This window comes from Ambystoma mexicanum, chromosome 12, assembly GCF_040938575.1.
Source record: "Ambystoma mexicanum isolate Mex_15411 chromosome 12, UKY_AmexF1_1, whole genome shotgun sequence".
NCBI classification, from domain to species: domain Eukaryota; kingdom Metazoa; phylum Chordata; class Amphibia; order Caudata; family Ambystomatidae; genus Ambystoma; species Ambystoma mexicanum.
Window position 1 is genome coordinate 1051500369 of NC_090936.1, and position 26253 is coordinate 1051526621.

The window sequence follows — 26253 nt, forward strand, 5'->3', positions numbered from 1 at the left end:
TGTCCAACGGAGTCATCATCATAACACATCTCCCTTTCTGATGACAATGCCAACACAGGATGTTCCTAAACATCTTCATGTTCCTAAACAACCAGATCAACGATGGAGAAAAACCCTCTGCCTAATTTGAAGACTCTGGCCATTTGTCCCCAAAATCCATCTTCTTCCTCACTGGTTGGCCTCGCACCCAAACGATGGCAATTTAAGAATAGTCATAACACTAAACACAGTGCTCGCATAAAGCAAACAAGATAGATCCAAAATCTAAGAGAAACAATATAAAAACATAATTTAACTCATCACCGGGAACACTTCTAACACTTCCACTATTAGACAACTATAGGGCGTCCCCTGTCAGTCACCTTCACCTACGAATGAAATAGAGCAGATGCTCTTCTGTCCCTTACAGATGAGTACTCTGAAACAATTTTTCCTGTAGTGAAGCACACAATTAAACGCTAACAGAGGCGCTACCTCTCAGTACAAACAATTGTCACTGTAATGCATCACACTCCTAAATGCTAACAGAGGCGCTACCTCTCAGTACATTAGCCACTGTAGTTCACCATACTCACTTAATGCTATCAGAGGCGTTACCTCCCTACACTTGGGTGCCTACACACAATAGGGTGCTATCCCCACACACTATGGGACGCTATCCCTACTCATAATGGGACGCTATCCCTATTCACAATGGGACGCTATCGCCATTCCCAATGGGACGCTATCCCCACACACTATGGGACGCTATCCCTACTCATAATGGGACGCTATCCCTACTCATAATGGGACGCTATCCCTATTCACAATGGGACGCTATCCCTATTAACAATGGGACGCTATCCCTTCTACAACGGGACGCTATCCCTACTACAATGTGCGCCATCCCAGTTTCAATGGGACGCTATCCCTTCTTCACTGGGACGCTACCCCTTCTCGCAACAGGGCGGTATAACAATACCCTACCTGTCCCCACCTTTCTGCAAAGGCGGCTCACTCCTTCTACATGCAAAAAAAAACATTTGCACTTACATATTCTCATAACTGCACCTTTGCATAAAGATATGTATATTGCTTTTAAGTCCATGTTGCAAAGCAACGTAATTCTAAAGGTCCATGCTGGTTTCCAGCTGCAAACCTAAAATGCCTCAAAATCATTAAAGGATAGTTCCGGGACTTTTTTTTTATTGTCCCTACGGGTCGGCCATGTGTTTGTAAGCATAAATCGGTAGATCGTAGGAAACTTTCCTATGGACCTTACCCGACTTTTCGCCCATTATCGCACTCGAAATCAGCCTCCATTTTGTGATAATCCTATCATTCCGCCGCATCGACCTGGCTCACCTGCCTTTGCGGCACTAAATCAAATCCCCCGCCCCTGAAACAGACTTTATCAAAACATTCATATTCCCCGCCTCTATCCGTGACGTGACTGAGCTGCGTAGGCAAACGCGCCCAGGCGTCTTCTACGCGACTCCACACAGACCCCGGAAATCAACACAGATCAGCTCACAATACAGCGCACCACAATTCGGAATATGAAACTGTACTTTGAAATCAAACCGCAAGATTGTAAATGTGGTAAAGTACATTTATTTGACATCAAATGTTTAGAGAATATTCAGCGATTTGCATTTTTATTTGCTCATGTTCCAAAAAGTTCGTATTGAGGAACGCGATGGTCCTTTGCTGTACACAGGGTCTTAGAGCATCTCACAATACAGCACCACAATTCGGAATGTGAAACCGTGGTTTAAAAGCAAACGGCAAGATTGTACATTTGGCAAAGTACGTTTATTGGACATCAAATGTTTAGAGAATATTCAGCGATTTGCATTTTTCTTTGCTCTCGATCCAAATTAGTTCGTCTTGAGGGAAGCGATGTTCGTGTGCAGTACACAGGGTGTTGGTTTACGATAAAAATAAGCTCTTCTGTCGCACTGATAATCGCATGGCTGTTCCAACAACGAGGCACTAGGCCACCACAACGGTAGGTATGTTGCATCTAACCGTTAGTACCGCGTAAGGGCATACTTGTACTTGGCGATCGTCCCATAAAATGGTCAGGGTGGTAACGTTGTTCACGCGGAGAAGCAACTGGCGGCTGTAGAAGCCGTCCGCCGGTGTCTGGTACTCGTGACACAGACAGTAGTGAATGATGTACCTAAAAACATAAAAAAAGAAATTAGTCTCACCATCAGATCCTTATTAAAATTATTCATTTCATAGCGAGGACAGCGCTACTGGGTGTACACAAGTGTTTAAAGGCGTGGCGAGGCATGGAAGGGGGGGGAGTGGAGTACAAGGTAAGTAGCATAAAATAATAAATAAATAGGGCCAGCTGGTGGCAAGTGCAAGGTAAGTGCAGAACAAGTGCTGGGAAGGGGGGGCTGTAGGATACTGAGACAGTCCCCCAGTGCAGGGGTTGACAGGGAGGCAGTGCAGGTGGAGAGTGGAAGGGCCCAGGACCGAGGTCGCAGACAGTGGACCAGTTGTAGCAGGGGAGAGGGAGAGAGAAAGCAGAAGCAAAGAGGAAGGTTTTGAGGTGCTTCAGTAAAAGCAGATGTTTCTCCTCCAGATAGTGCGCGGTAGAAAACACTATGCCACATAGAACGAACAAGTACAACTGAACCCGTCTTTAAAGCCACTGTATAGTAATGAAATTGCGGTATAAACTCATCAAAAGTTACTTACATTATATTTGCATTTTCCATTGTGTCTCTGTGTAGGGCAGACCCGAAACACCACTCCTTCTTTGCCGACGTTACTTCTTCTAATGAACGTGGCTCATCGTTTCGTTTCTGAAATTTTATTCATTATCTTTTCTTAGTCTTTCAGGATGGTCCCGGCCTGTCAAGGTCAAATCACAATAGAACCTTATATTGGGTCGTGGGCCGTTCCGCCACCCGAGCAAAACATCAAAGCAGCTGACCTTCACTTTGAGCGAGCACACATTTCTAGTTAGCTCCAGTTAGTGTAAGGGCATCTTGTCTGCGTGCCTTTTTTTTTATTGTCCCTATGGGTCGGCCATGTGTTTGTAATACGGAAACATTCTATAATTTTTGTAAAAATGATTTATATTACTGTTTGGTTTAATTGCAATGGGCCTGCAACATGAGGAGACTCGAGAGAACAGACAATCGAATTACAATCATTTAAACCGTGATGTGTATTTCTCAATGAGCTCTGCTTTAGGTGGACATGGAACAGAGGCAATGTTGGGTGGCAATGCAGTTGTCCCCTGCATAGGTTCGTTCACCACTCCATGTATGTGCCTATCGAGGACATCTACGATAAGTCTCTCAATAAACTCATATTGCATATCCTCAAACACTGGTTTGATCACCCATTGTTTACTTCTTTTAGTGAAGGCCTTATTGTAGCGAAGCGTCCCTAAAGTTCCGGTCGTCCTACTTTGTTGACGGCCAACATTATGGTTATGTGCCAAGACCGCTAGAAGAGTCCGATTTATCATGCCTTCCATGCCAAAATGCAATCTTTTGGGCCTGTACTTTAGGCACATATTGTGGAACACCTCCAAATCTCCTGTGTGGCAGAATTCCGTGAGTCCCCTCAAATCTCTTGTTATAGTTTTATCAAATACAATCTTTTCAATGGCCTTGTGAGTGGGTGATGAAGGAATCAACCACTTCTTCTTCCGTGCCTCCTCTGTGGACAAATGGCCATGTTCACATTTGTGGAAATGCTCATTTGTCGACCATCGATGTACGTTGCTACAGTGCAACATTACTGACCGCCATTTTTCCAGTAGAATTTCCAACGACCCTTCACATGTTTTTGAGCTCCACCAAAGATGGTTGCTGATTGACTTGGACCACTGTGAAATACCTTGCATATCTTTTTTTTTTCCTGCAGCCGACAATTTTTTATTGATTGATTTTGCAAGATGCCAAACGTCAAATTGGTGATTTATATTTTTGTACTGTTCTCTCATTGTCTTGGCAATTGAAACGTGTCTGTCCGTGGCTATCAGGTCGATCACCATTCCCCGCGATTGTAGTTCTTGCAATGATGCTACAAAGCCAACTTTCTCCATGGCCACTGAGGATGTACTTTGTGACACCTGCACGACCACCGAACTCACAATTTTCTTACTTTCCATGTCCTGAAAGTGGTAGGTGCAGTACTTGGCTGAAAATCCTGGACTGTCGCATTGTCCATCACCGGCTAGCCTGAAGCGTTTGCCCGCGAATGTACTTTCCATTGACATTTTTTCCATTCTCCAAGCTTCGCTGATGGCTGGAAATAGATAATCGGTTTGGTATTTGTAGAACTGACTTTTCGCAATGAAATGGATTCCCACAAACTGAAAGAAATACTGTAACTTTTTAAAACTTGAACCACTAAAAAGTGCGGCCGCTGCACAAAGTAGATTGCCTGCTGGCAGTTGCCCCAGCATGGGTTGTGCAGACCATGCGAACGGATGATATTGTGTACAGGTGGCATGTATTTTAAGGTTAGTGCCTCGAATTGCACGAGTCACATTAATCAATGGCTCCCCACATACTTCCCCACCAACCCAATGCCCACATTTCATCATCATAATAATATCCATCAAACAGCTATCGAATACAATGAATTTGGCCTCTTTCCTTATACTGTCACTCTGCATCCCAGCTGGTTCGGCCTGTAACGTTGAGGACATGTCACTCGCATGAAAGGTACAATCTCTGATATCGTCTTCCGCTATGCTGAGTGATATTGATGGTGTTTCATTGTCGTCCACTTCATTCTCTTCCATTGCAACATCTGTTCCTTGTCCGGAGATGGGAGAAAAAAACAATGTCTTCAACTTTCGCGTGCTCTTATTTTTTGCGGGTGTGGATTCTGTGAATTGATCTACGACTGCATCCAAACTACCAGGAGGACATTCACTATCAATGGCTGGTGGTGGTATAGCTCCGTTGTCAATCACTTCATATTCTTCCCATTGGCACGATGCATCTCCAGTCTCAAGTCCCTGCCAAAAGGTTTGACAACCAACATCTCTCGTTCGCTTCACTGTCTGTGTAGATCTAGTTCTTACACCCACTCGCAACTAGAGGACAGATTAGAAAAGGGATGTTCAGTTTAAACACAACTTACAGTATTGAACTATTGACAGTGAAAGACAACATAATATAGTGAACAGGACACTAACCTTCTTTTGCTTTCTTTTCTTTGAAACTTTCTTTCCTCGAACTTCAACATCTGGACGCTGTTGCTCCGACTCGTGTGTGCATGTCTCCACTTCCTCTCGCGCTGCAACGACTATACTTTCATGATAAGCACATCCATCACTCACTGAGGCTCCATCGACTCGCTGAAACATAGAACTTTCATTAGTATGTATAATAATATTGAAAACACAAAATGTACTTGGGGACCAATACCCATACGTACATCTCAATAGCAAAACACGAATGAACGCATTGTGTAGAACATTCAAACGACAATAGTTCACGCATTGTTGATCTAGTTAGATTGAACTGTCAAGATCCATACCTCGGGCTCCGCATAGACTTCCATTGATGATATTATTGAAGATGAGGCTTCAGCAACTCCCTGAAACACAGTAATTGCATTAGTATGGTTTTGTATTTTGTTTAAAAGAACATAAACTTTCTGCAGGCGTCAATGGCTCATCTAAATAGACCTGCACAAATGATCAGTTGTCTAAAATAAATAATGGATATCTAAATATGATTCGATTTGCTCCATCGTTGGAAGTGTCACCACCCAGAGATCTGCATCAACTACTAGGGGTGATGTTCTTGTTGAAGAAGCTCCGTCAGCTCCCTGAAACATAGTACTTGCGTTAATAAAGAAGGAAGTATAGCGGATGTAATCACGTCATTTGATCTCGCATGATTGATCTGTCAGTATCCATACCTCGAAATGCATAAGAACATCAAGGGACGCTGTAACTGCGGTGCACACTTCTGCAAGCTGTTGCGCCGACCCGTAACTGCATGCTCCCCCTTCCTCTTGGACTAATGCTCCATCGACTCCCTGAAACATAGGACTTTCATTAGTAATGAACACAATATTGAAAAAAGAAGACACATAGGAGGGCGACGACAGAAGGACATACCAATGGCTAAAAACGAAAGAAACATTGTGTGTAACAATCACGCTACAAGAATGCAAGATCTGATGATCTCCATCGATGGAACTGTCCGGAAACGTACCTCGAGCATCTGAGTGACATCTACGGTTGTCGTCAATGTGTTGGACTCCTCAGCATCTCCCTGAAAGACAGTACTTGCATTATTTTGGATAACAATAATTATAACTGAAAACAAAGACTAGAGGACGAGTACTGTGGTGTACCATTAGGTAAAATAATTACACGATCAATTAAAACTATTGATTTACATGCCTAAAACAAGTCAGTGTCAGAATAGCTAAGTAATATTACCCGATAGGCGCTTGAAGTGGCTGATGACTGCAATAACGACACGGATGGAGAATCTTCAGCCTTCATATTGAGTGGATACATAAATGGGGAAATTATTGTTAGCTAATGCTACACACTACCGCAATGCCGAGAGATAAATACGTAAACTTGACTCACCAGTGGAGGGATGTGGACGAATAGAGTGGGAATAGCGGTTGAGAGCAATTTTCGCCTCGCTCGCGGTGTTTTCGTCCTTATTAGCAATGATGTGGAGTACATGTCTGGGCTAAAGTGCCTGCTGCAGATGCGGTATCGATCACCCCTCTTGTCCGCAAAGACTTCTAGGACTCTACTTTCTATCTCAGAGGCTGGATATCCGCAATATCGGACCCATTCTCTTATCTGATCTATTGTCTTAGGGAAAACATGCATTATAGTACCTTCAGATTTGTTATGGGTCTTCGAAGGGCAACCGCCAATGGAACAGGCAGGCATTATGGAAAGTTCTGAAAAGTAAAGATCAACAATTCTCTATGAATACCAATGTGTTAAAACATTAAATGACACATAAAAGGTTCAATGCAAGGTCCGTTTTGGTTCTTGGAACTATACACGTTATTCACATGCGGATAAGTATTTCAATAACTTTCAAAAAATAGAAAAAGTAATTTGACTAAACTCAGAACATGTGACTAGTTCCTTGCATGTACTGTCGTGAACGAAAAGAAAACATGGATGCAATTTGATGACTACTAGCAAATAGATATAAATTAAAAAATTGGACGCAAAATGATTATGGTACATGGACTTACCTTGACGAACAAACAGTTAGATGCAGGGATCAGAGTAGTTTCTTGTCGTAGAACAGGGAGCAGTTCACAGGTTGCAAACTGACGAGTTTGCTCAAAGTGGTCACGGAAGTTCACAGAGACGAAGAGCAGATAACCAGCACCTTCACGGGTTGACTAGCAAAGCGCAAAGAAGTTCTCATTAGAAATATGAAGTGGGTTATAAAGAATTCGAAACAGGGGTGTGTTTGTGAATGAATGACGTGTATATGTCGTGGCATTATGCGGTCTGCAGGGGGCCGTCCAGCGTGAGGGGGGATGCTTGGCAGGAGACACGGGGTCTGTAGGTAGACATGGGAACAACAACCCATGCTCTATAGACCACTTTGAAGTGTACATGGTCTTTGGCACCTCTTGGCCTTTATCGCTCCCTGACAGCTCCACTTGCCAGCACAAGTACCCCGGTGCGAACTGCCTTTGATAGGGCGGGGGGTGGATCGGGGCGGTGGTCGTGCAGACAAGACACAGGAAGACTCGTGAATGGAGACACACTTATGTGGATTGCAGGGGGCCGTCCAGCGTGAGGGGGGATGCTTGGCAGGAGACACGGGGTCTGTAGGTAGACATGGGAACAACAACCCATGCTCTATAGACCACTTTGAAGTGTACATGGTCTTTGGCACCTCTTGGCCTTTATCGCTCCCTGACAGCTCCACTTGCCAGCACAAGTACCCCGGTGCGAACTGCCTTTGATAGGGCGGGGGGTGGATCGGGGCGGTGGTCGTGCAGACAAGACACAGGAAGACTCGTGAATGGAGACACACTTATGTGGATTGCAGGGGGCCGTCCAGCGTGAGGGGGGATGCTTGGCAGGAGACACGGGGTCTGTAGGTAGACATGGGAACAACAACCCATGCTCTATAGACCACTTTGAAGTGTACATGGTCTTTGGCACCTCTTGGCCTTTATCGCTCCCTGACAGCTCCACTTGCCAGCACAAGTACCCCGGTGCGAACTGCCTTTGATAGGGCGGGGGGTGGATCGGGGCGGTGGTCGTGCAGACAAGACACAGGAAGACTCGTGAATGGAGACACACTTATGTGGATTGCAGGGGGCCGTCCAGCGTGAGGGGGGATGCTTGGCAGGAGACACGGGGTCTGTAGGTAGACATGGGAACAACAACCCATGCTCTATAGACCACTTTGAAGTGTACATGGTCTTTGGCACCTCTTGGCCTTTATCGCTCCCTGACAGCTCCACTTGCCAGCACAAGTACCCCGGTGCGAACTGCCTTTGATAGGGCGGGGGGTGGATCGGGGCGGTGGTCGTGCAGACAAGACCAGTTTGCCGCAGGGCCTCACCAAGGAGAGGCCATCTAACTGAATGTAAGAGGATGGCTGCAGGATCTACTACATGGAATGCAGGGGGGTGAGTTTATAAATACCTCACCCTCCCAGGAGAATATACACTAGATTCATTTAAAAAATCAAAACAACCATTGTTAAAATATATGTTGGGCTTTATTTTAGATTTTAATTAAACATAAATAATAAACATTACACATTGTAAAGTTGAGGTTGCAGCACATCGAGGGAAAATCCGCGGTATTGTCCACTGTCACTGGGGAAATGTTGTCTAATGGCAAGTACCGCACAGGCAGGTATTACTCTCCGAACGCGGTGTCCGAGCCTCCCGTGAAGCCACCAAGTGAAGCAACGATAGGCCACCAGCCTGTACCACCTGTGAAAAAAAAAGATGCAAACTGTATTAAACTGACCAAACTTTCTTATCAATGTCGATTCAGGTAACACATGTCATTTTTCTTAGAAAAAAATTATATCTAGAAAATGCACTATATGGAACAAATTTACATGCGTTCGAATGATATGTAAATGTAATTTTATATGTGGGAGACGACCATGAAATAGTGGTGGCATCACTGACATCACAAACAGAGTATACTTACTCGTTACTCGGATTACGCGGACGAACAGTGCCGCGAAGTTCGTGCATAAGCACCATCATCATCCTCAACACAGTCCGTGAGAGGCAGGCTTCCCTGAACTCTGGCAGCTCGGTGATGCATTGCGGACTTTGCTCGCCTTCCTGCAGACTTTGCTCGCTTTCCGAAATGTAGGCCAAGCACCCGGAATTTTCACGGCAGCAGCAGTTCTCCTCCTCAGTTGGCATTAGCTCGCACCGATTGCACGTGCACCAGGTGGAGACGCCGTCCATGCGACATGGTCCAGGCTCTTCATCCGTTGACTGGTCCTCCCAACTGCCGTCCGAATCCCCATCGTTTTCGCGTGCTTGACTTTCCAGTAGTTCTTCCTCGGTGTACTCGGGCTCGTACATATACGGCATTATTGTGGCCATTGTGCGGTAAAGATAGTAAAATAATTTACAGAGATGGTACAGGTGTTCACACGGGCTACAAGCGGCGAAGGTAGCTGACCAGAGCACTGAAACGAGTCACAGAATACTCAAAGTAACACAGAGAGAGGAATGGAATCGAAAATCTGCTGCTGTGTGTTGTGAAACGGTCTGTTTATACTTATTGGGGAAAGAGGCGTCCTGCCATTTCCATGGCAACACGTCAATAGCTGAGGCGCAGCGATTGTTGACACGAGACGTGCTTGAAATGGGCAGTACGCGTCTGCTGATGTCAGGCTCAGGGGCGGGGGATTTGATTTAGTGCCGCAAAGGCAGGTGAGCCAGGTCGATGCGGCGGAATGATAGGATTATCACAAAATGGAGGCTGATTTCGAGTGCGATAATGGGCGAAAAGTCGGGTAAGGTCCATAGGAAAGTTTCCTACGATCTACCGATTTATGCTTACAAACACATGGCCGACCCGTAGGGACAATAAAAAAAAAGTCCCGGAACTATCCTTTAAGTCTAGAGACTCTGTCACCGCACCGATCACTTGCTCCCTTTCAGAAATTGTGCATATTCAGGAAGTCCAGCAAGTTCAAATGAGTCCACTTTTACCCTAAAAGCCTCAAAAGGGGTAAAACTAATACAAGTCCTACCTCAAAATCACTACTTGCACACCTCCATCGATACAAATACCTTTAGTGTAATTCACATGCACACTTTCATCAATAAGCTGTTTATACATTTCATCTCATCGGCGCATACATTTATATCATACGTTACGACTTGTCTTTAAACAGTAAAGGATACGCGCCGAATCTCCTCTGAATTCCCAATTGACAGTTCATTGTCACTACGAACCCCGGACTTCTCCTTCGTGTGAACGCTGCCGGAGAAAACTTCATCTGAGTTTTCCGGCGAAATCTCCGTTCCAACCTTCTATGATATGGTAATAATAAAAGTTCCAAACTCTGCACATGCTGGACGAAATCCGTTACTCAAAAGTCATGCTGACTGGGTTCCATTTTCCCCTTTTACGGAGCCTACAACGTTTTCAGCCACCTTACACCTACTGCATGGAGTCAAACGCTTCTAGCTGAAAGATAGGGCTACGCAACGTTCCATTTCAATGCCCTGTAGATTCCCGTTTTCTTTTATTTTTACTTCCGTGTTCCCGGCACGCATAGGCACGACACTGGGTCCTTTCCTTTAGGGCACATACTTTGCTCTGGAGTTAGCTGCGGTACTACGCACACAGCAACCATCGGCCACGCTGCTCCAGTGACGAGCTCATCTCGGAATGAAAGGACTCATCGTTCTGCATCATCACCAACTCCCCCGAATGGCCTTATGACATCATCAGACGCTCACTAGCCCTGGACCCGGCCAGAGCCCTCCTGCCCCAACGGTCGTCGTTCTCGCACGGCCTTAGCACGGCCCTCGGAATGTCTAAGCATACTAATTGGCCAGAACAACAAAGGTATTGTCTTATAGTACGCCTCACCCATAAACACGGGCACTTCACTCAGACTTCTCAACTAGAAAGGTTCATTTCTTCCATATATGCGGGCACTTGTCATCCCTTCAGAAAACCGTTGGATCCTACTATACCATGGATGCCTCACTTAATTCTGGGGTCTTCCCATCTTTCACCCGCAGGATCCCTTTTAGTGGACGATACACTGTCCTTCACCATGCTTCCCTACGCTAAAGGACACAGCACTCCTCAACTTCAGTCTGCCACTTCAGCCTAACATGCCGGCTATTCAAACAGGGGTTTTAATCCTTGGTCAATGGGGCTTCTCAGCTTTCCCCTAAGTTTCACATAATATATTTCCGAAACCCCTTATCTTCGCGCAGGGTGCCCTTAACTTCACCGCTTGCTTCAGCCAGGGGCCTCCCTTGTCTACTTGACATCTGCTAAAATTACTTCAAGCTTTATGCTTCAACCTTGCGGGGCCAGCGCATCCCTCTTGGGGTATGATTGTCTTTTGGGGCGTCACTTCAATTTCACTTCTACCCCCTTATCTTCTCCTTCTAACCCCTTGCGCTCTTGGGCCCCCCTGGGTGATGGGACTTACTTCTGGATGACTGGGGGCAGTGGTCTCTCTGCTTCTTCTGCTGCTCCCCCACCACAGCTCAGTTTTCTTCCTCTCTTGGGTTCTTGGAAATCCTCATCGCCAATGTTATGAAGCGGCTGCATAGACTTCTTAGGTTACATGTAAGATCTTTATTTTAAGTTACATGAGATCTTAAGCATAGAAAGACCACCGGGTCCCATCACCCAGGTTCAACTGACAGCATTGGAATCCTGGAGCGAAGTTCATAGGCAAACATTCCACAAGCTCTCACAGAGTTCCAAGCCATCTCATAATTATGCATTAAGTAACATCGTAACGCATCTCCCTTTCTAATGACAATGCAAACACAAATTGTCCAACGGAGTCATCATCATAACAGGCTCACTAACAAGGAGCTCACATTCCCAATAAATCCAGAAAGTCCTAGGCGCTTCGCCTTGTGCCTGGGACAGGGCCTGTTTCCTCAGACCCTCGAGAGAGGGACACTCTCTCTGTCCTTTACAGAAGTCTGCCCGGGAGGGTCCCCCTTCAGCTAACAAGCACTGAAGATGGGGATGATCCTCCGGGTTGAGAACCTCTCCCACAGGAGAGTCTTCTGGCTCTTCTCCCACAGGAGTTGAGACGGGGTTTACCACTGGACCCAGCCCATCTGGAGCATGGCTCCCAATGGGTGCTGTATGAACAGCAGGAAGAGAAGGGGCTCCCTCCACAGGGGTGGCCTTCTTGCTCTTCCTTTGTCGTGCCTTAGGCCGTGCCTTTGGCTCGGGTACCTGACTCACAGCCAGACCCGGTGTCACCTGTGACCTAGTGACCGCAGCAGCAGTCATGGGAAGACCATCCGCGATCAATCCCAACTCGAATAGATCGTTACCTAACAGAATGTTAGCAGGGACGTTGTCCTGAACCAGGACAGGAAGCTTTGCTGTCTTGTCTCCATTTACGAGTGTGACTCGGCTACAGGCGATAATTTGGGAGGCCCACCAGCTAACCTGGTGGTTCTCAGAGGAGCATCTACATAGTCCTCTGGCTTGAGCAGGGCCTGTCCACCACTGTCATGCTTGCCCCAGTGTCTCTCAAACCAGTAGAAGGCTGGCCATTCAGGAGGACACTTCTCAAAAATCTACGGGTGTTCTGTGGGATAGTCGCCAGTACTTCCGCGTACTGGTCCCAGGCCCTAAGGGACAATAAGGAAATCTCTACGGGAGCACCAAAGGTGATCCAAGTAGAGGAGGGGAGGACAGTGGCCTCCACCTCAGACATGGGGTAAGGGTAGGTCAGGCTGACAGCCTGTACTCCGAGTGCCTTACCTTTACACTTGGAGTCACCCCTTTTGTGATCCAGAGCCCCACAGTCGCAACAAGTGCCGGGAGTGCGGGGTACGGTACTGGAACCACCGGGAGCCTGCTTTTCAGCAGGTGGACCACTACTCTTATTCTCACCCACAGATGACTTATCCCCACTAGATTTTTGGGTCTTAGGAGAGGAGGGTTTAGGTTTATTCGACAGTGACTGCTTTTGGGACTCCTCAGCTTTCTGAGAGGCCCCCTTTTCTTTGTCCTTGTCCTTCCCACTGGAGTCCTTAGGGGACACCCGGTGGGAGACTCACTTGTCAGCCAACCTAGCCAGCTTAAAGGGATCCAAAATGTTCTGGTCAGCAACATACTGACGCAGCTCCGGTGAACAGGCTTCAGAAAAATGCTCAAAAAACAACAGGTGGGACAATTCAACAAACATTTTCACTTTGTAACCGTCAATCCACACCATCATATTCATGTGCGCAGTACTCACCCAGTCGACCCAAGACACATTCTCTCTTTTCTTAAAATCACTGAACCTTTTAAGGTATTGGGTAGGTGTCTTGCCAAACATGGCAATCAAAGCAGATTTCATACACTCATACTGACCCCGTTCTTCCACACTCAGCTTCAGAATACAGTCATATCCAGTTTGAGGCACTCTGCTTAGCAAACACATAGCCCAATCTCTTTTGTCAACATCATGAATTGCACAAGCCATTTCAAACGCTTCAATCCATTGGAGGATATCAGAACCCTCCGAAAACACATCAACCAAATCCTTCATAAATTTAGTGGCTGGGGACCTGAAACTCTCACTTGGTTTCGCTGAAGTCTCCACTCGAGCTTTCTCTGGATTCTCTGACATTCAGTGTCCTTGTCTTTGAGTTCAAGATCCCTATTCTTGAGTTCCACTTGTTGGGCCAGCTCCTCTTTCTTAAGCTCAGCATCTATTTCCAACTTGCGATATTGAAAGGCCAATTTCATCCTCAATAACTCAAGTTCCAAGGAATTGCTGGGGTTCGGAACAGAGGCAGCAGGAATGGCGGCATTCCCAGAAACAGATTCAGTAGAAACCCAAGGGGCAGAGTCCTCATTGGTTGTATTCCCCCCCTCATCAAGAGTTTCACCATCGGTCGGGTAGTCCACAAGGGCAGCTATCAGCTCAGCCCTAGACTTATCCACAAAGTCTAACTCCCTGGCTTCACAAGCACTCTGGAGAGCCTCTAAGCTCATCCGAGTCAATTTACCATTCGCAATAGACTCCATTGCTTGTAACGCAGTTATTTTGTACACACCCAAACCTTAATCGAATAAAGTGCAGATATTTTGTAAGTGGCACGGTTATACACTGAGTCTTAAAACCATAAGCATCCCACCGCTGCCACCAGAGTAAAGACCGGTGGGGGGTGTCTATACTTCTGCTCTCTATATGGTAGAGGAGAGGCACAGCGGACCCCAGCCAAGATTCTCTATTTGGTAGCAATGGACGAGCAATCAAGGCCTAGCTTCTCAGGAGGTGATTTGGGCTGGTTCTTAAGTACAGTGTAGTCCCCGAACCCCCACAAAGGAATGTCCACACACTGTATTACTGAAAACACAGTCTTTATATAATTAATATTCAAAGGTATGTACATGATCACAATAACGAATTCAGGTTCCCCATCTATCTGAATTGGTTCTGGAGGCTTTATTAATCTGGTTCCTGGTTGCACTGGTTTCAAAAGTGACACATGAAAAACGGGATGAATCCGCATGTTGGTTGGCAGCTCGAGCTTGACTGCCACTGGATTAATGATAGCTTTGATCGAATAAGGGCCTAAATACCTTGGATTAAAAGTTCGAGGTCCCTTGAGCGATAAATGTTTTGTAGCCAACCATACTTGATCTCCTATTTGGTATGAAGGCGCCTCCCTCTGATGCTGATCTGCATTTTTCTTGTATTTCTCTTTCGCTTGTTGCAAATGGGCAGTTGCATTCTTGAAGGCTTGAGTTATAGTGGAATGCAAATGGTCCACTGCGGGTGTAAAAGGGGCTTTGTCCAGTTCCAGAGTGCACCGAGTTATTTATGCATATTCGGCCACCCATAACAAATCCTTCCAATTACCCTCCGATTGGTGCAACATACACCGTAGGTATTGTTCAAGGGTCTGGTTTGTTCTCTCCGTCTGAACATCGGTCTGTGGGTGGTGGCTGGTTGAGAGTCTTACGTCGATTTGTGCCAGTTGACAACACTTTTTCCAAAAGTGTGAAATAAACTGGCTTCCCCGGTCGGAGACTAATATGGACGGGAATCCATGCAAACGGATAATATTTTCGAGGAATTCCTTGGCAAGGACAGAAGAGGAAGGTAATCCTCTCAACGGAATAAAATGAGCCATTTTTGAAAATAAATCCACCACAACCAGAATGGTATTGTATCCATTACAAGGGGGCAGGTCCGTGATAAAATCTAGTGATAAGGTGTGCCAAGGCGCTGGTGGAATGTCTAAAGGCTGAAGAAGACCGGCGGGTCTTGTCTTTTGGCCTTTGTTTTGGGCGCAAACTCCACAGGGCATCACAAAAGATTTAATATCTTTTCGCCAGGAAGGCCACCAGAATTGTCGTTTAATTTTTTCCTCAGTTTTGGCAATGCCAAGATGTCCTTCCATCAGGGCATCATGATGACGGGAAATAACCAGTTCTTGTAATTCCTTTTCTGGCAGAAATAAGCGTCCTTGGAAGTAAGGTAGGCCATTGTTGACCGAAAAGTAAGATCCTCTTTGGATCCAATCCTGCAAGGCGGTAGAGTCCAGGAGTTGTTTTACTCGTGCTTGAATGTCTTCGAAGGTTTGTAAGGAGGTTAATCCCAAAATTCTTTGTTCGGGAATGATCGGCACAGGTTCTGAATTAGTGTCTATTTCTCCCATTCCTATTCGAGATAGTGCATCTGCTTTACCATTCTTACAGCCGGGACGGTAAGTGATTACAAAATCGAACTCAGCAAAGAACAAAGCCCATCGGAGCTGACGTGATGATTGAGCCTTGGCAGTCTTTAAGTATTGCAAGTTTCGGTGATCAGTGATCACGGTAATGGTGTGCCTGGCGCCAAGAAGATAATGCTGCCAAGCCTTAAAGGCGGACTTAATGGCTAATAATTCCTTATCGGTTATTGCATAATTTACCTCAGGCGGTGAGAACTTTCTGGACCAGAACGCTACAGGATGCAGTTGGTTGGTTTCAGGGTCTCTCTGAGACAGGACAGTTCTCATGGCTAAACTGGATGCGTCAGTTTCGACTATGTATGGGAGATGGGGACGCGGGTGCTTCAAAATAGGTGCAGACGTGAATTTAGCTTTCAATTCCTGAAAGGCCTGTTCAGCTTCCTTGGTCCATTCGAAACGTTTATTTTTCCGCAAGAGTGCAGTGATAGGTTGTACTACACGTGAAAATTTCAGAATAAATCTGCGATAAAAATTGGCAAAACCAAGCATGCTTTGGACCCCTTTCACCGAACTAGGAGATGGCCATTTGAGGATGGCCTCCACTTTCCGTGAGTCCATTCGGACCCCATTAGCTGTCAGGATGAATCCGAGAAACTCAACCTCGGTGGTATGGAAAACACACTTTTCCAGCTTAGCAAACAGTTTGTGCTGACGCAATTTCTCAAGGACGGCCCGGACATGCTTTCTGTGATCAGATTCCGAAGAGGAGTACAGAAGAATGTCATCGATATATACGACAACACAAACATCGATGAGTTCCCGAAGGACATCGTTCATGAAGAATTGGAAGGCAGCAGGCGCGTTGCACAACCCGAACGGCATCACTTGGTATTCAAATAATCCGTATTTTGTACGGAAGGCGGTTTTCCATTCGTTGTCTTCCTTTACTCGCACCAGATGATAAGCCCCCCGGAGATCTAACTTGGTGTATACGCAAGTGTCCTTCACCTGGTCAAGGAGTTCAGGGATCAGAGGCAGAGGGTAACGGTTTTTAACCGTTATCTGGTTCAATGCGCGGTAGTCGATACAAGTTCTAAGGTCGCCTTCTTTTTTGGGCACGAAGAACAAAGCCGAAGATGCCGGGGACTTTGACGGACGAATAAAACCATTGGCTAGGTATTGATCCAAATATTGTCTCAAATGCAGGTTCTCAAGTTCGGTAAGGGCATAAATCCTGCTACAAGGGGGTTGTGCACCGGGCACCAGATCGATTTGGCAATCGTACGATCTGTGGGGAGGTAACGTGTTGGCCTGTTCCTTTTGGAAGACATCCTGAAAGTCTTGGTATTCCGGAGGTAGTTGCATGGAGGCAGAGGTTACAGATGCTAGACTAATCTTCAGATTTTCTGGGTAGCAGGTTTGTGCACAATCCGGGAAGGTCATTCTCCTAGCTCGCCAATCAATTCGAGGATTATGTGTCTCTAACCAAGGAATTCCAAGAATAACCTGAAATTGTGGAGCCTTAATTACATCAAACACAACTGCCTCCCGATGGCCGTCCGGACCAATAAGAGTCACCTCAGTAGTGGAATGTGTTACCGGTCCAGAGGCAATTTCAGTTCCATCGACTGTGGTGATGACATCTTTGCTGGTTTTAGGACGCAGAGGGAGGTTAATCCTAGAGACCAATTCACGATCCACATAGTTTCCTAAAGCCCCACTATCGATGTATGCCTTTATTGCATGCAACCGCTTAGGCTGTTCCGGATCTACGAGAATCATTGGCACAATGAAATGCGAGGTCTGAGCGTTAGTTTTCAAGCTCGGCAAGCGGACCCCTACACTTGGCGGGCAGAGTCGTTTCCCGAAACAGAGTCTTCATGGTTTTTATCAGCGGCGCCTACCACCTTCTTGGGCGGTTTTGCTGGGCAATCTCGTAGAAAGTGTCCAGAGTTCCCACAATAAAGACATAATTTTAACTGCCGCCTCCTTTCACGTTCCTTTTGAGTTAAAGGTCCTTTAACCCCTCCAATTTGCATAGGCTCAGAGACATCAGCACCCTTGGGGTTAGCGTGGGTCTTGACCAACACCCGGGTCTCAATCTTGGACCGATCTGCTTTTCTGTTTTGAAGTCTGTGATCCAATTGGACCACTAAGTCTATATATTCTGTGCATTCTTGGGGCGGATTTACAACCTGGGCCAAGACGTCTTTTAGTTCTCCGCGTAGACCTCGATAAAATAACGTGATTCTTTTATCCTCTGGCCACCCAGTTTCCACAATTAGTCTATTAAAGGTTGCAATGTAGGATAGGAGGTCCTGATTGCCCTGTCGCAGGGATAGAAGTTCGTCATCCAGAGCCTGCCCCTGAGAGTGTCGAGCAAATAACCTTTCCATGCTTGCTTGAAATCCTTGAAAATCATGGAGAATTGGGTCATCTTGAGTAACCAGTGGAACTGACCAATCGGCAGCACAGCCGCTGAGATATGACAATACAAAGGCTACCTTGGTCTGATCATTAGGGAAGGCCCCAGGTCTGCATAAGAAGTGCAAACGACACTGATTCATGAATACGGCGAATCGTTTGGGGTCCCCAGCAAAGCGTTCGGGTGGGGCCAGCGGCATGTTTCCAGGTAGATTAATCTGCACAGGGTTACTGGAAACCACAGGAGCGGGGTTCCCTCCGGAACCGGGTAGAGGAGTTTGTCCAGCTTGACCTTGCAAAGGCTGTCTGGCCAGGTCATCAGTTCTTTCCTTTGATACAATTAATTCCCTCCTGAGGGAATTAGTCTCTTGACAAGCGGCATGTACTTCGGCCTGTAATTCCCCCAGTAACTGGGCCAACTGATCAGTCTCAGAAGTTTCCATAGCGCCTGGGTGGGAATTTGTAGGAAGGCTTCGCGTTCTGTAACGCTCACCTGACTCCCACGGAGGTGCCGGCCTGGTTTGAGCTGCTGTGACCTCTTCCAAAGTGATGCGCAGGACTCGGAAGACAGACTGGACCGGACCCCCAAATATTGCTTGTCTGGCTCGCAGAAGTATCCTTCTGTAGGTGGAAATAGGGGATTAGCTGTCTGCGGGGTAATGCGTCGGCCTCCCACTTCCCCCTCTCACCCTCCTCAAAACCCTTCTGCGCTTCCCCGTGGCGTCTCACCTTAGGGTCTGGAAGGATGAGCTCTCCATCCTGCTTCTGATGCAGGGGCGCGTTGGTATCCAGTTACTTCACTGGATTTTCGGATTGGTGGTTTCTGATGCGGGGGCACGTTGGTATCCAGTTACCTCACTGGATTTTCGGATTGGTGAGAACCAAACTTGCTTGGCTTCCAGGTAGGTTTTTGATAAGTGGTTCCCCTTGTGTCCATGCATTAATGTTCTAATGCTAGTGTCTTTTTCCCCATAGGGGCCGGGGTACGGAATGCCGGGGAACAGGCACCGACCCAAGATGAGAGGTGAAATCCTTGTGCAAATCAGGTAAGTCTTTAATGAGCGTCTTGGTAATGTCTTTTCATTCGCTCATTAACGCTGATGTCTTTTTCCCCTTAGGGGCCGGGTCCGAAAATGCCTGGATGCGGCGTGGACCCGAAATGAAAAGGGAATGACCCAGCAGGTAAGTCTTAACATGGAGATTTAGCTTCCCTTTTCCCTTCTTTCTCTCACCTTCGTTATTGTCTTTTTCTCCTAGGTGCTGGGGCACGACTGCAGATCCGGATGGTCGCTGCAGAACATGGAAGCGCCCTGTAAGCTGAGTAGAATGAGGCGCTGCAGCGATCAATGCGATGTCCTTTTAAAAATAAATGTCTTCCTTTTCAGGATCGTCGGAGAAATGTCTCTGGGATGCAGATTTAGCAGGTAAGGCCTTTTCCATCTTCTGTTCTCTTGTTCCCTTCCTTTGCAGGTGATTCAGGATGCTGGCAGGCGTGGCAGAAGTCAGGATGCAGGAGCAGACACGGTGAGCGTCCAGCTGCTAGATGCAGAACAACGCGAAGCATGTGTGGCAGTCCAGGCGTGGTTTAAATAGCCTTGGAAGAAGTCCCAGGTAAGTATTCTTCCACGGTCCCCACCCAAGTAAAATAGTTCCATTAATAAAGTATTCCCTGCTAAGCCTTATTTGGCTTGAGGCTTTATGCAGCATGGTCTGCGTCAGGTAAGTGCACCAAACACCTTCTTTTATGAGTCTGGCGCCTTTGGCGCCAGGACTGATGTCCAATATGAGCCTGGCGCCAAAGGCGCCAGGACAAAGTCCAGAGAGCCCCTATTAGGGGCCGCTGGGTTTTTTCCCGAGGGCATGATGCCTGCTTCCGGGGGTGCTCGGCCTGTCCCGGTGCTCTGGGGGCAGGCATCATGACATCACAGTTCTGTGTGGAGATCCCCCACCTGGGCAACCTGTAAATAAAGATATATAGCACAAGCCCAGTCCAAATGTCTTACTTCTTCCTGTCAAGGTTTTACCCCCCCAATGTACCTGGTGGAGTAGAGTTCTCCGACGATGCACCGACCGATCCTTCTTGAGTGCCTCCCTTTCAGGGGGGAGCCACGGATCATCGAGAGGTGTCGGGGAACTTGGCGTTCAGTGTCGGGGAATCGACAGCCCTTCTTGAGTGCCCTCCCTTTAAGGGAGGAGTCACGGGTCGTCGAATGTCCGACGGTGAACAGGGTGAACTATGGAAGGGAAGTGGCAGCTGCATTCCTAGAGGTGCTCGTCGACGACAGAGCGTTGGCGTCCTGCAAGGAAGAGGCGTGCGGGGCACCTCGGTGACAATAGTTCTGGACCGCAAAGAGATGATGAAGAACTGTGGCCCAGCAAGGGCGTCGAGTCGTCGGCGTCTCTGCGGTCTTTAGGAGGCGGTAAACCCACCAGTGGATGCTCCTCGGCGCGTCGACGGTCGGGCCTTCTCCAGCGGGAGACAAGCGGGTGACGATGCAGACGAGAGCGTCCGATGATCAATGGAAGTTCTTAGGCAAACGGGAGCACGCGGCTCCGGTCGGCGACGGCGGTCGTCGACAGTGGCGGACAACAGTCCGAGTGCTTCTCCTTGGAGTTCAGCAGCAGTCCCCGTATCGGGTCGGCAGCCTGTCATAGGTCTGTCTACCAGGGAGCATTGGCAAAGATCAGCTATGCATGATGGTCCCTCGTAGCTCAGGAAGAGGGCGCCTTAACTGGTCCACTCTGGGTCAGTCCTTGGAGGCACAACAGCTTTCAGATTGTGAAGGAGAGCAACAGCAATTCTTCTCGTCCAGCAGGGCTTCAAGGTCACGGAGGCCCTGTCCCACCGATGCATTTCCAGCATCACACATTGCACAACCCGAAGGGCATCACCTGATATTCGAATAATCCGTACTTGGTGAGAAAAGCCGTCTTCCATTCGTCACCCTTCTTTACACGTACCAGATGATATGCCCCTCGGAGATCTTATTTAGTGTAGATGCAAGCATCCTTTACTTGGTCTAGTAATTTGGGGATCAGAGGCAATGGATATCGGTTCTTCACCGTGATCTGGTTTAATGCGCGGTAGTCTATGCACGTTCTGAGGTCACCTTCCTTTTTGGGCACGAAGAATAAAGCTGAAGATGCGGGGGACTTAGATGGACGAATTAAGCCATTAGCAAGGTATTGCTCCAAGTATTGTCGTAAGTGACGGTTTTCGGGTTCCGTAAGGGCTTTGATCCTACTGCATGGAGGTTGTGCACCGGGTATGAGGTCGATTTGACAATCGTATGATCTATGAGGTGGTAAGGTGTTTGCCTGTTCTTTTTGGAAAACATCCTGGAATTCTTGATATTCCTGAGGTAACTGCATGACTGGATTAGCGACTGTGGCCAGGCTTTTGTTCAAGGTTTTTTCCAGGTAACAGGTGTGTGCACACTCCGGGAAGGTTACTCTCTTCTCTCGCCAATCAATACAAGGATTATGTGTTTCCAACCAAGGTATCCCCAGTATTATTTGGAACTGCAGGGCTTTGATTAAGTCAAACACAATAGTCTCTCGGTGCCCATCTTGACCCAACAGTGTCATTTCTGCGGTGGAATGAGTTACAGGCCCAGAGGCAATTTCAGTTCCATCGACTGTGGTGATAACATCTGAAGTGGTCTTTTTGCAGAGAGGTAGATTCATCCTAGAAGCCAATTCGTGGTCCACATAGTTTCCTATGGCCCCGCTATCAATGTATGTCCTAACTGCGTGCATACGTGATGGCTGCCTTGGATCAATAAGGTCCATTGGTATGATTAGGTGCGACGTCTGAGTGTCCTTCTTTAAGCTCGGCAAGCGGACCTCTACCCTTGTCAGGCGTGGTCGTTTCCCGAATCAGCCTCTGTTTGATTTCTATCAGCAACTCTGACTACTTTCTTGGATGGTTTTATAGGGCAATCCCGTAGAAAATGTCGTGAGGCCCCACAGTACAGACACAACTGTATCTGTCGTCTCCTTTCTCTTTCTTTTTGAGTTAAGGGTCCCTTAACCCCCCTGATCTGCATTGGTTCTGATGCATCTGTTCCTTTGGGAGTAACATTGGGTTTAACCAATACCCGATTCTCGAACTTAGCTCGATCAGCTTTTCTATTCTGAAGTTGGTGGTCTAGCTGGACCACTAAGTCTACATATTCTGTGCAACCCTGAGGTGGGTTCACAACTTGGGCCAAAACATCTTTGAGTTCACCCTGAAGTCCACGATGAAATAATGTAATTCGCTTTACCTCTGGCCATCCGGTTTCCACCACCAACCTATTGAAGGTTGCGATATTTTTTTATTTTTTTTTATATATTTGATTGGCTGAAGAATTCAACCTTTCAAAACGAAACTTTGTTACATCATATTTGGAACAATAACAAACAGACTAACAAAAGAAAAACAATAACAGATTCTCTACACAAGTTAAATCAGGTACCTACACTTATACAAAAACATCATTATTGTACAAAAGAGGTTTGTCTTTAAAACCAAGATTATATCAATATACCTAAAATTCATAAAATAGTTAGCAAGACATCTGGCATTTAACAAGTCATACATAGAGGAACTTAAGGCAAGGAATCATGTGGGCCTCATTACGACTCAGGCGGCAAGGGTTTTACGGCGGTGTAAACAGCGCCGACCCTTACCGCCTGAGTACGAGGTCCCTTAGCGCCATGGCAGACTTAACACCTGCTTTTAGCAGGTGTTAAAATCCATGGCGCTAAGGGACCATGGAGTTAATTACGCCACCGTAATTTACGGTGGCGTAATTAACGCCTTCCCCACTCCCATTATGCCCTATGGGGCAAAAATGGGAATGGGGAAGGGTAAATGGGGATTGGGGACTTACCGCCCCGCCAACCTCGGAATGGGGCGGTAAGTCCGCCAACCACCATGGCGTAAACGTAGTTTACGCCATGGTGGTAAAGTCAGGGCCCAGGCGGTAACTTACCGCCTGGGTCGTAATGAGGCCCATAGTCTTATAGGAAAGACTCACGGGGCAGAATTGTTTTTATAAACTGCGTAAGTGCAATGTGAATAGCAGTTCGATTACTCGTGATTAATATAGTCCAGATTTCAAATGAGGGACGATCGCAAAATAATTTTAGTAAATTGCGAAAGTAAAGTTCTCGTAAGCCAGAGAGTGCAGGGCAAACAACTACTAAGTGAGATAGTGTTTCCACTTGTTTGCAATTTTTACAGAAACAGAAAAATTGTTGATTTTTTGGAATTAATCCGCGTCTCGCTAGGATTTGATTAGCCGGAAGTAGATTCAGACGTAATCTTAGCATTTCCCCATATAAATTAGCAGGTGCTAGTTTCCTTGTCGTAGGGATAGAAGTTCGTTATCCAGGGCCTGTCCCTGTGAATGTCTGGCGAATAGTCTTTCCATGCTCAATTGAAAACCCTGAAAATCCCGAAGAAGAGGGTCATCCTGGTTGACTAATGGAATTGACCAATAGCTGCACTGCCACTAAGGTATGACACTACAAAGGCTACTTTGGCTTGGTCGTTTGGAAAAGTTCCTGGTCTACATAAAAAGTGCAAGCGGCATTGGTTCATGAACATGGCAAACCTTTTCGGGTCCCCAGCAAAGCGTTCGGGTGGAGCTAAAGGAATGCTCCCTGGTAGAACCACTTGCACAGGGCTGCTCGATGAAACGGGGGTTGAATTCCCCCCAAGTCCAGGTAGTGGTGTTTGCCGTTTTGCAGCAGTTGTCTGGCAAGATCATCAGTGTGCTCCTGTCATGATGCCTGCCCCGGGAAGCCACACCAGGCCCAGCAACCCCGGAAGCAGGCATCATGCCATTTGGAGCATGCCCAAAAACCCCAGTTAGGGGCTGTTTGGGTGCAGTCTGGCGCCTATGGCGCCAGGCTCATAAGGATAATGTCAGTCCTGGCGCCATGGTCGCCAGGCTAATTTCAGAAAACTTACCTAATGCAGACCATGCTGCATACTCACCTGGTGCAGACCATGCTGCACGAAGCCACAAGCCAAATGGGACTTAGGAGGGACTATTTACTTAAGGGACTACTTTTTTCTCGGGTGGGGGTTGTGGAAGAATACTTACCTGGGACTTCTTCCTAGGCTATTTAAACCACGCCCGGACAGCCACACGTGCTTTGCGTTATTCTGCATTCAGCAGCGTAACGCTCACCGTGCCTCCAGCATCTTCCAGTCTTCAGCCACGCCTGCTTCAGTCCCGGACCACCTAGAAACTAAAAGAAATAAGGAGAAGAGGTTCAAACTTGAAACCTTACCTGAATTCTTGATCCATCGCACCGTCGATCTTGAAGAAGGAGTCATCGCACGCGCATCGTCACGCACCTCGCAGCGCCACACTGTACTCACCATCCAGTGCAGCTTTTCCTCACTCCATCGCAGACTCTGCATTTCCAAACCGCTCTCCAATATCTAAGGGGACAAGAAAAGCTAGGTGAGCATGGGAATGCAAAAGGGCAATACAAGCTACCCCTCAAAGACTTGCCGGATTACCACGGGGGGTACTCACCTCATCTCGGGTCGGCGCAGTTAACTCTGCATCATCGCCGTACCCCGGCCCCTAAGGGGAAAACCACTATAGACTTACCTGACTCTCACCAACTGCCCTTTGGACTCTTCGTGGTGGTTAAGTTGGCAACCTACAAGGAATCGGAAAGAGTGAAGATCAGACATTTGAACTCTTACAAACTATTGGATCCTAGAGTCAATACTGGAACTCACCAATTCCTCCACGCTAGTGAAGTAACTGGTCATCTAGGTGCCCCTGCGCTCGATGCAGGATGGAGAGCCCACCTTTCTAAACCATCAGGTGAGAACAAGAGGGAACATCGGGAGTGGTCAGTGGGCAGACAACGGGAGTGGAAGGTGGGTTAACGCTCAAATTACGGGAGGTTAATTCCCTTTCTCCTTTGCAGAAAGATATTCATCCCAGCCGACAAACGAAGTAAGTGGGGGTGTCCAGTCAGTCATCTCGGCTCTACGTGGCACCAGGCCGGTCCAGATCGACGAACCCGTGGGAACCAGGTGAGCGTAACAGCTCCTTTGACACAATCAGTTCTCTCCTGAGGGCATTAGTTTCTTGGCGAGCGGAGTGCACTTCTGCCCTAAATTCTCCTAACAATTGGGCTAGTTGGTCGGTTTCTGAGGTCTCCATTACGCCCGGGTGGGGATTTGTAGATAGGCTTCATGTTCTGTTACGCTCACCTGGTTCCCACAGGGGCGTCGATCGGACCCGGACAGCTGCGGTCTCCACCAACATGATGCGTAGTGAAGAGATGACAGTCTGGACTGGCCCGCCTAATCTTGTCTGCTGGACTCGTAGAAGTATTCTCCTTATGTTTTTAAATGATGAGCTCTCCATCCTGCATGGCATGCAGGGGCGCATAGATACCAGTTACTTCACTGGTTTGAAGGTACAGGAGGCGTTCCGGAGGAATATTGACTCCAGTGTCTACAAAGTTCAAAGAGTTCAATATGTCCGATGTTCACTCTTGTTCCATTCCCTCGTTAGGTTGCAGCTTGGTCCAAAAGAATATTGCCTGGAGGCAGCTGATGGCGTTCAGATAAGAGTCTGTATTACCAAACACTGTCCGGTAAAAGTTGCATGAGTTTAACTTGCTGCTTTCTCTCCCTTTATAGGTGCGGCATAGAAAGATGGAGCGAATTAAAGGATAATACCTCCGGTGGTAAAGAAGGTAAGCCTATGGTGGCAAAGAGATTGTCTTTGTCGGTTTTCTCAGCTCACCTTGTTATTCCTTTTGTTCTCCCCCCAGGTGCTGGGTTTCGACGAAGAAAATGATGCAGGCAGCGCCCAGTTGAAAGATGCGGTAGACTGGTGAGTATAACGTGGTGCTGCTGCTGGCAAAGCGACGCGTGCTGACATAATGTCCTTTCCAGGCTCGGAGATGTGCTAGGTCCAGAATCAGGTAAAGAAT